We start from the raw sequence: 11,066 nt of genomic DNA, 5'->3' as shown, positions 1-11,066 counted from the left end.
GGCTTCCACGACGCCGGACAAGAAGACGCGACCCCGGTCGCTGAGCAATTCCTGAGGCGCACCGTGACGAAGAATGAGGTTCTGAAGTATGAAACCGGCTACGTCAGAGGCCGTCGCAGCTGGCAGCGAGGCAGTTTCGGCATAGCGCGTGAGATGATCAATGGCGACGATGATCCAGCGGTGCCCTGCGGCAGTGATGGGAAGAGGGCCATAAAGGTCTATTCCAACACGGTCGAATGGCCGGGCGGGACACGGTAAAGGTTGCAGAGGAGCAGGTGAGTGCGGTGGTGGGTTCTTGCGACGCTGACATTCCAGGCAAGAGCGTACGTACTGGCGGACGAAACGTTACATGCCCCGTCAATAATACCGAAGGCGTAGGCGGGTAAAAGTTTTCAGGAGACCGGCTTGAGCGCATTGCGGGTCATCATGATAACTAGCACAAATGGCTGAGCGGAGATGCCTTGGAATCACGAGCAGCCATTTGCGACCATCGGGGAGGTAGTTCCGACGGTACAGCAGCTGGTCGCGCAAGGCAAAGTGATGGGCTTGACGTCGGAGCGCTCGAGAAGGGAGGCGCGCTGAGTGGTTGGCTAGGAAATCCAGAAGAGAAGTAATCCAAGGATCCTTGCGCTGCTCAGAAGCCATATCAATAGTGTCGAGAGAAGGTGTGAGGCCGGAAATAGATGGTGGGTCAGGCTCAGGAGGTCACAGGGGAGCGCGAGAGAGCGTCGGCGTCGCAGTGTTTACGACCGGAACGATATATGACCCGTATGTCGTAATCTTGTAAACGCAGAGCCCAACGAGCGAGGCGGCCAGATGGATCTTTGAGTGACGACAGCCAACAAAGGGCATGGTGATCGGTAATGACATCGAACGGGCGCCCGTATAAGTAAGGACGAAATTTTGTGATCGCCCAAATAATCGCCAAACATTCTTTTTCTGTGACGGAATAATTAGTCTCCGCTTTTGTGAGCGCACGGCTGGCGTAAGCAACGACGTACTCATTGAAACCAGGCTTCCGCTGAGCTAGAACGGCACCAAGACCAATGCCGCTGGCGTCTGTGCGCAGTTCTGTTGGCGCGGAAGGGTCGAAATGGCGCAAGATCGGAGGAGAGCTGAGGAGCTGGCGCAGCGTTGCAAAAGCTTCGTCGCATGCAGGGGACCAAGCCGACAAGTCGTGGCTACCAGCGAGAAGTTGCGTCAGCGGGGCGATAACGGCAGCAAAATTCTTGATGAAACGGCGAAAGTAGGAGCAAAGGCCAAGAAAGCTTCTGAGTTCTTTCAGGGATGTGGGCTTCGGGAAATCAGCAACTGCGCGGAGCTTGGCAGGGTCCGGCAGTACACCATCCTTGGACACGACGTGGCCTAGGATAGTCAGCTGTCGAGCGCCGAAGCGACACTTTTTCAAGTTTAGCTGCAGGCCAGCGTCACTGAGACAGCGAAGAACACTCTCGAGGCGAAGAAGATGAGACGCAAAATTCTGGGAGAAGATGACAACGTCGTCCAAGTAGCAGAGGCATGTCTGCCATTTAAGGCCACTGAGGATGTTGTCCATCATACGCTCAAAAGTGGCAGGCGCGTTGCAGAGACTGAAGGGCATCACATTAAATTCATGCAGTCCATCAGGCGTGATGAAAGCTGTTTTCGGGCGATCGACGTCGGCCATCGGCACCTGCCAGTACCCAGAGCGGAGATCCAACGAAGAAAAGTACCCCGCTCCCTGCAGGCAATCCAGCGCGTCGTCTATACGAGGCAGGGGGTAGACGTCCTTCCGAGTAATTTTGTTTAGCCGGCGGTAGTCGACGCAGAATCTAATGGATCCGTCCTTTTTCTTGACGAGCACGACCGGAGAAGCCCACGGGCTGTGAGAGGGCTGGATCTGGCCACGATGTAGCATGTCGTTCACCTGTTCACCAATGATGCGGCGCTCGGCGGAGGAGACGCGGTAAGGGCGTTGGCGCAAGGGCCCATGGGTGCCAGTCTCGATATGGTGGCGAACCGCTGCGGCACGACCCAACGGTGCTTGAGGAGAGTCGAAGGATGCGCGGAAGTGCTGCAGCAAAGCGATGAGCTGGGCGCGTTGGTGAGGTGGTAGAGCGGCATCGACAGAACGGGAAAACATATCCGGGGAGGACGGGTCGGCGACGTCGGCGGGAGGAGTGAGGGCGTTGATGTCATGGGCGTCAGGATCTTCAAGGACAGGAGAAGCGTCGTCGAGATCGATGACATCAACCGTTCCAAGCGATTCTCCCCGAAGTAAAGTGGTGGGGGAAGGCAACGGGTTCGCTACGTACAGAGCGCCACAACCACCAGCAAGTGTGAGCACGGCATGAGGGAGCAAGACAGACTTGCGGTGCGCACAAAGAGGTGAGGGTGAATAAAGGACAGTAGCGTCAGAGAGGGCAGCACAAGTCACGCGCACGAGAACAGAAGAGAAAGCTGGCACGTCGACGTCGTCAGCGGCGAGAATAGGCGCGGCGGTAACAGGGGAGCCGTCCACAAGAGCATCACACAGCGGCGACAAATCAATTTCCGCACGTGCACAGTCAATGATGGCGTGATGCGCGGGCAGAAATTCCCACCCGAGGATGATGTCATGAGAGGAGCGGGCGAGAACGAAGAACTCAATGGTGTATGGGAGGCCTTGGATGACGAGGCGGGCAGTGCACGCTGCGATAGGGCGAATGGGGTCAGCGCTGGCGGTGCGAAGCGAAAGGTCAGAAAGCGGCGTCATCACTTTTTTTAATTTGCGGCACAAGTTGCGACTAATGATGGACACGGCAGCACCAGTGTCAATAAGCGCGTCAACAGTCACACCTTCAACGATAACTTCAATAACGTTCATAGGGCTTGAGACGGTCGTTGACGGCGCAGTTCTTGCCTCCGGAACTGCGGTGCCTAGTGTTCCGCTTGAAGAGGTGGGGACCGGCGGCGCATAGGAGAGAGCGAACGGCGTCGAGGAGACGGTGATCGATGGCTTCGGTTGTAGGAGTCGGGGCGAGGCGGAGAGGGATTCGGAGGCGGCAGAGGAGAAGAGACAGGGACAGAGGGAAATGAAGCGTCGTACGTTGGCGAGCGCCCGTAGTCGTAAGGACCGGATCCGTGCGTGCGGCACCAGCGGGCCACATGACCAGCGAGACCGCAGGCATAGCATATGGGGGGGTTATCAGCGGTGCGCCACGGATTCACAGGGCGGGGACCGGTGCGAGGCAAAGGATGGTGAGTGCGTGGCAGTGCAGGGGCGAGCTGCTGCTGAGGGTAGACGTTGACAGGCGGCGCATAAGTTGGAAGAACCGGCTGAGGTCGTGGCCGGACGACTGCTTCAGCGTATGTCAACGGTGCAGTGACCAGAGTAGGTGAATTAGTGCGCGGCAGGACCTCAGCTACCTACTCCTGGATTACACGCTGAATCGAAGGGGATATTGATGGCGTTGTGGCGGGTTGGGAGGTAACAAGCGATAACCGACGGGCGACCTCCTCTCGCACAAACTGCTTGATATGCTGAAGAAGGGTCGACTGATCGTTAGCAGAACCGCCTACCGCCAAGCTCGAAAGGTTGTCGTCCGTGCAAATGACACGCCGGGTGGCATGACGCTGTTTTCGGAGCTCGTCGTAGCTCTGACACAAAGAGACGACGTCTGAGATGGTTTGAGGATCTTTAGACACCAGCATTTGAAATGCGTCGTCCTCAATCCCTTTCAGAATGTGCTCGATTTTGTCACTCTCGCTCATAGATGGATTGAGCCGTTTACACAAGTCAACAACGTCCTCGATGTAGCTGGTGAAATTCTCGCCATTCAGCAGGGCACGACTACGCAGACGTTGTTCGGCGCGAATTTTTCGGAGAGCGGGGCGGCCGAAGATGTCAGTCAGGCTGGTTTTGGGAGCCGCCCAGATGGTAAAATCCGCCTCGTGGTTGCGGAACCACAAGTTGGCGACGTCAGTCAAGTAGAAGATGACGTTCGTGATCTTAACGACGTCATCCCATTTGTTGTAGGCGCTCACGCGTTCGTAAGAGGCCCGCCAATCTTCTACGTCGGTGTCGTCAGTGCCGCTGAAGATTGTCGGGTCGCGCTGACGGACGGCACCGGAACAGATGACAGCCTGGGCAGGTTGGACCGAGGTGTCGGCAGTCGTGGTAGAGCCTGGTATCCTGGGCATCGTGGCGTAGGTCCACGGGGAGAACAAGGAGCACCTCCACCAAGTGTAATGTGGAAACTCGCACAGTTAGCGTGGTCGGGCACAGTCCTTGTCTTAGCAGTGCTGCTCAGCAGGCCGGCGTTCGGAAGCGCGCCCCCGAGCTTCGTCAGCTTCGTCTTCTGTCTTCTTCTGTCATCTTCCTCTCCTTCGGCAGCGCTAGCCACTGAGGCAGCAAACCCCAACTCTCTTTATTACAACTCCATTACCCATCTTCCGGGGCGCTCCAGCAACAATCTCTTCTTATTCACAGGATGTAATTGCATGTCGAAGAGGAGACAAGCAACTGAACCACGTGTCGAGGAAAATACTATCTTCACCACTCAGAACTACCGGATGACGTCAGCAGATTGCTAATAGGCTTCTCAAAGGGTATCCCGGAATACGTGTGCGCCGTAAGAGTAACTGGCCGACAACAGTACACTCTCATTGGAGTATACGTTGAACCAGACAGGCCACTCCACGCTCCAAGGCATGAAAACGGGATAGCAAGGGCGCCCTTTCTCTATGATATTTGTAGAGACTTCATTGTTCATAACGAAATTTTGGACAGCTCACACACATGTTCCCGAGGTTCCAAGCTTTCAGAACTTTTATCAAAATATTCAATTGAGCCGCTAAATGCTGGCAGCGTTACCTACCTCCGATGCCTGACGACTGCCAGCAGCATCGACGTGACCTTTGTTACAAGTTAAGTTGCCCACAACTTTGTGTGGTGCACCGATTTGGGAACACAGCGAAGTGATCATTACCCAGTCCTCATATCAGCTGTCCTTGTGCAGACGGCGCCAAAGAAATTCATTATAAAATCTACTGACTGAGATGCATACAAGAACGCTGCAAGCAGGGGAATTACTGACGCAACCCGGAATGAGGAATTAGTATCGACAATGGCTCGCTGAGTGAGAGAAAGTGCACGAATTGCAGCTAAAATGCTAGGCAAGCTTCAAATGAGGAGGCATTTGAAAGGCTGTGCGCTATTTGCAGGCTTGGTGAAAGGAAAGCACTGCGGACAAAAAACCTTGACGACCTTCGTGCCAACCGACGGGCACAACGCCATGTTCGGCTCTACCTTGATAAACTCAGTCGGCAAAGATGGCGTGACTTTTGTTCTACGCTGGATGTGCACCAGCCACTATCCAACATTTGGAGGATCGCATGCGCACTCCACTCTAGGAGCTTCACCTCTTCGCTGCACTCTCTCTGCATGAAAGAAAACCCCTAAAAGAAATCTCACACGAATACTGCAGACTGCTGTAGTGGGTCAGGGCCTTCGGCACTATCTGTAGATAGTCAATCAAGCATCCCACAGGTGGCAGTGCCAGCGTTGGACCAGCCTTTCACAGCTGAAGCTATCTAAAGCTACTGCTGACTCAAAGAGACGCACGTCTCCTGGTCACGATGAAGTGACCTATGGCGCCATCGCAAAGCTATGCCACAACTGCCGTCTTCGAGAAATGGAAGATTACAATTCTTCCTAGGTGACTGGTGAGTTCCCCATGGAATGGAAGCTGGAGAATGGTGTGTTTGTTCGGAAAGCTTGTGAGCAACCAACAAGCTACGCATCCTTCCGGGTCATCGCCCTACTAAGCTGCGTAGGTAAGCTTATGGAGCGAATGATATTCAAGCGCATCATTTTCTGACTCCAAAGCCGCAATGAGTATCTACAAGAAATGAACGGGTTGCTTCCTGCGACTGATAATGCGCAGACCTCATCTTATCACTCGAAGAGTACCATCATGCTCGTTGTATCCCAACAACCGTTTTCCTTGACATCAAGTCTACTATTGAATCTGTTTTTCACCATGCAATTTTGGCAGGCTTGGTCAGTCTAGGCCTCGGAGGAAAGCTGTACAGTGGATTGGACGCTTTAAAAAGAACGACAAACTTTTAAGAGCACTCCAAATGGTCTAACAAACTTTCACGCACTGAAGAGGGGTCTAACTCAGGGAGCGGTGCTCAGACCTCTCCTTTTCAGTATTGCCCATATACACGTAACAAGAAACCTTCCGCGAGGCATACACATAACGTTTTATGCAGATGATATCTGAACCTGGAGCACATCACATTCGCTCTATACTACCCAGCAACGTCTTCAGAGAGCGTTACTGCACACCTCGATGTACCTAGCACCCCGAAATCTTCTTCTCTCGTTAGAAAATAGTGCTGCCATAGGTTTAACAACAAAAACAATGTCTCGATATCCGCTGCTCCTAGGTGGACGGTCACTACCGTATGTACGGACTCAGTGACTCATGGGTGTTGTGATAGACAGCAATCTCTCGTGGTCCCCTCAGGGCTCAAGACTCCGCGAGAGAATCACTGTAGCATCGCAAGTTTTCAGGTTCATGGCGGGAACACGGTGGGGAAGCAACTGCCGATCAATGGTTCTCCTTGAAAGAGCCTACGTTGAAGGAACCTTGCGCTACTCTCTACCAGTGCTTCAAAGACTATCTCCAGCAAGCAAGAAGATTATAGTGTCCGTGTGGAACAACTGCATGCGGATATGCCTTGGCCTCCCTAACGGTTCCTCTGCATCAGGAACAGTAGCGGAAGCGGGCGGTCTCGCGCTAGATGTGACTATCGCCCAGGAAACAATGTGTACACATCTAAGCCATGTTCTCCAAGGGAAGAAGCACTTCCTACAACGTCGTCCACCTAACCCACTCCAACTCTAGCTTTGGCCAAGCTGTGCAGCTCCTGTCCCTCTCTACTAATAATCATCCACAGAAACTACTGCCTCTGACCTTTCCTTCATGGACACTCTCGCCTCTAAAGGTAGCGCAGTTTGCTCCAGGCGTGAATGCAAAGAGCCGGATGCCGCAGGCAGCGCTTCTGCAAGGTACTCTCGTGTACTTAACCGAGGTATATATGCAACGTACCCACATCTTCACCGACGGCTTAACTACGCAAGCAACTTCTTCTTGTGGCCGTTATTTGCCCTCAGCAAACCATGTTCTTTGTTACCGACTCCAGCGGAAGACATCCTCTTCGGCAGCTGAGCTTCACGGCATTCATGAAGCTGTTTCCTATACCTTGCACCAAACTACCGGCAGATGCGTTATCGTTACCGGCTCCAAAGCATCCCTGCAGATCCTGTCCAACCTGTTGAAAAAAATAACAATCATCAGCCCATTTCCGTTGGCATATGTATATGCATGGCTATTGTCGCAGGCCACTGCATAGCATTTCAGTGAATACCAGCTCACTATGGCATTCTGGCCAATGAAAAAGCAGATTAAGCGGCTTGTAAAGGCCACCGACATTGTATACATTCCCAATTTTTTTCAAGAAATTTGATGCATCTTAAATGGCTAAAAGATTTGCTCCCGAATAAACATGTCGGCTCTGGAGTTCGCCGGCACATCCCTGCCACTTTCTTTACTCCATCGACGCACACATCTCGGATCAAGACTCCCAACCAGAATTCCTCGCCATCTGGAAACACTTTATCACCGACTTCGCCTGAACGCTGCATTTACAAACGGCTTGCGATACTGTTTCGGACATATAAAAAGTCCGCTTTATGACAACTGCGGCTAGATCGAAACTGTGGAGCATATCCTGCTTGAGTGTCCTGAGTATGCTAACGAGCGTGCGCACTATCAGTATTGCACGGGGAAGCTCTCCCCAGTGCCTCTGTCAATAAACAGGGTTTTAGGTCCCATAGTCTACTTTAGGCAACAAATACATGAGATTGAAGTTTCTTTTGCATATCTAAATGAAAATGGACATCTTGAAAAGCTCGGAGTTCACCTTGCATGTTACCCTCACTCATTCTTCACTCTGAACTTTGTTAGCTTATTTTTCGGACTATGCACTTCATCATTTCGTAAGTTTCAATATTACTCTTCGTGCACCATAATACGCATTTAATGACAGCATTTCATCGTCTCCCCTTTTTATTTCTTTTATTTTACTTTTTATGCATTGCTGTCCTTCCTTTTTTGTCTCGCAGATTCCCTTCCCCATGCAGAGTAGCATGCCAGTGATTTTTAAATACCGGATAAGTTCTCTGTTTTTCATTAAAGGGTTTCTCTCTCTTTGTGACTCATGTGAAGTTGAAACAATAAACATTTCTTCGTCTCTTGCCGGCGGTTCGCATTTCAGACAAAGCATTGTTTGGAGGTCTCTCTTTTGAGGTTAGGACTGCCTGTGTCTCTACCAGTTCTTCTCTCGTTTGGTGAGAGCGCCAAGAGACTCTCGTTGCGCAGTGTTTGTGGCTACCTTCATGATTACATGATTGCAACTGGTCGGTTACCTTGCTAACGGCATATAAAATTGTGCCTCATGTCCAGAAAGTGTATTTTATTCTATTCCTGGTATATCCAAGTTTGTTTAATTCATCTAAATTTTTCAACCATTAATATTGTAAAGAGGAAGACGCTTAGCAGACTGGGCAACAGAACCGATGCGCGGCGCGAGGCGAGAACACGATCGGCAGCTGAAGCAGCAGAACCGACGCGCGGCAAAAACATCAACTCTTCTGGGACCGGACCTGCCTTTGCCCGCTCTAACCAGCCTTAACAACCAGTCATCCCTTGCTAATAAAGGCCGCTACAATATAATTTTTTCTTTTTATAATTGAAGTCATTCCGCTATACTACTTCACCACCTGAGGCCTTTTTTGCCGCACAAATACTTCCTTCGCATTCACCACCGTACCTTGGCCAAAACCCCCCGTGGATATGTGCAATATGTACTGAGATAAACAACAACACGCAGGAGAACGTCTTGGGACCCTGGCCCCGGCATGAGGCGGCCGCCACTTCTACGCTGCTATCTGCCCATCGGCAGCACTCTAATAACGTGGTCGCGGTCGCTTTCTGGGCGACCTCCACATCGTGGTGACCAGGCGAGCCACGCCTTCTTTCCCAGTGGCGTTCCATGATGGCGGGCTGGCAGGACCCAAGCTTCGACCCGCCGCTGCCGGCTTACCGGCTGCAGAGCAAGGCGGGTGGTTCGCTCATGAGCCGCCGCGGTGGCTCAGTGGCTATGGTGCTCGGCTGCTGTCCCGAAAGACGCGGGTTCGATCCCGGCCGTGGCGGTTGAATTTCTTTGGAGGAGAAATTCGAGGCCCGTGTACAGTGCGATGTCAGTGCACGTTAAAGAACCCCAGGTGGTCGAAATTTCCGGAGCCCTCTACTACGGCGTTTCTCATAGCCTTAGTCGCTTTGGGACGTTAAACCCCATAATCTAAACTAAACTAAACTAATTCAGTTGCGCTGCACATGAACGGCATCACTATCCAGCTTTTCAGACACGCAGTCCTCTGCGATATCCTCCCTCCCGGCCTGCTGCGCCGACTCGCCTGCCCTGCCTTGGGCTGCCGGCCGTACGATGGGCTGCATGCGGCCGTCATGGCGGAGTTCGGCGCCCGCTATGTCCCACTGCCGCTTTACGATGCTGCAGACCCACTTTCGCCTCAGCCAGCATGTGGCCTCGCAGCAGCCTCACTCTCGCCTACGCAGCCTTCGTCAGAGCACTGCCCGCCTCGGCACCCCCTGGCCGCCTGTCCGCCACTCCTGCCCAGCGTCTTGCACCCAGACTTCTCGATGCATGACACACCAGGAAGACTCAACACAAGATTTGCCGCACGTCCTGCTCCTACAACTGTCCCCTGCGCGTCTTCTGACCTGCTTCCTTGTGCTTGTTTCTTTCCGCACGCGATCACTTCAAATGATGCCCCTGCTACGCCGCATTGCAATAGTTCCCGCATAGAGACGAATTACTCCCCGTCCCCACCACTTAGCTCTTCCCTGCCGTTGTCGCCACCGCCTCCTGACGACAAGGAGCGCTCTGCAGCAGCATCCGTGTCGCGGCTTTCATGATCCCCGTCTGCCTCGTCACCACAGCCAACAGCTCAAAAGGCCTCTGCAGCGACGTCTAAGCTGCGGCCCGCTGAGACTACAGAGCTCTCGGCACAGCCGAAGCCTGCTAGCTACACCACCCGCTCCTCCAACGGTCCGCAACGCGCTGAAAGTCACACGAAGCAGGATACGAATGCCCAACCGATGGAAGCAGTCCCAGGCATGGCAATTGTCACCCGCCCCGCTTTGCCTCAAAAGGACCCCCTCAACCGGCGCCGACGCCTGTCCTCACGCCAACCCAGGCAAATGATGTTTCTTGCTTCCCACCGGCGTTAGAATCATCAAAAAAGCCTGACACCACTGGCTCAGCCGCCACCAAACGCAAGTTCGACGGGAGCCCACCGCACACAACCTCTCGTCGACAACAGATTTCGGTTACACCCAACCTGCAGCTTCATCAGCCGCCGTCTAGCAAGATGCCTAAGCTGACCAGGCCCACGGACGTTCCTCCGGTTGCTGCAACGGTGCCGAGGCTGCTTCCGTGTGCCGCTACATCGCCGGCGGCCTCCTTCATGGACGGTTCGGCGCCAGTGGCAAGGGCGCCGCTCGGGCGGCCGCCCGTCACGTTCAGGCTACTCAATCCATGGCTGGCTGCGAGCGTGTCCCAGCAGTCGCATGTAGTCCAACGCAGCCTCGAACCTCTCTGCGCCTCCTGTAGCCGTCCGCTTGGCTACCGGGCAGCTCGGACCGGCAACAGTAGCGCCACTATCTCGGCGGCGCTGCACCGCATGCGCCGGCCGTGAGCTGCTGCACCGGAACCGTCGGAACTGGGTCCACTTAGCAAGCTAAGCCATCTTAAACCTCTGCCAATGCGCGTCCTTCGAGGCCCACCGAAACTAGGCCGCAACGCCACAACCAGAGTCACCCGCCTGAGTCTCGCCTTCGGACTCCGGACGGCCTGCCCGAATCTTTTTTTTACGGGTACTGACTAATCGTCTAGGGGCGAGTCCTGTAGCTGCCCGCGCGGCCGGCAGCAGCGAAATGCCGAACACGACGAAG

The 11,066-nt window shown here is 53.7% G+C and overlaps 1 pseudogene; it reads left to right on the top strand.

Moving 5' to 3' along the window:
- Nucleotides 1–9,087: 9,087 nt before the first annotated feature.
- LOC149337169 (uncharacterized) lies at nucleotides 9,088–10,810 on the top strand (annotated as a pseudogene).
- The last annotated feature ends 256 nt before the right edge of the window (nucleotides 10,811–11,066 follow it).

This window comes from Amblyomma mixtum, chromosome 7, assembly GCF_055824585.1.
Source record: "Amblyomma mixtum isolate Tamu chromosome 7, ASM5582458v1, whole genome shotgun sequence".
NCBI lineage: Eukaryota > Metazoa > Arthropoda > Arachnida > Ixodida > Ixodidae > Amblyomma > Amblyomma mixtum.
The sequence above is the reverse complement of the archived record's forward strand: the minus strand, read 5'-3'. Positions and strand labels throughout refer to the sequence as shown.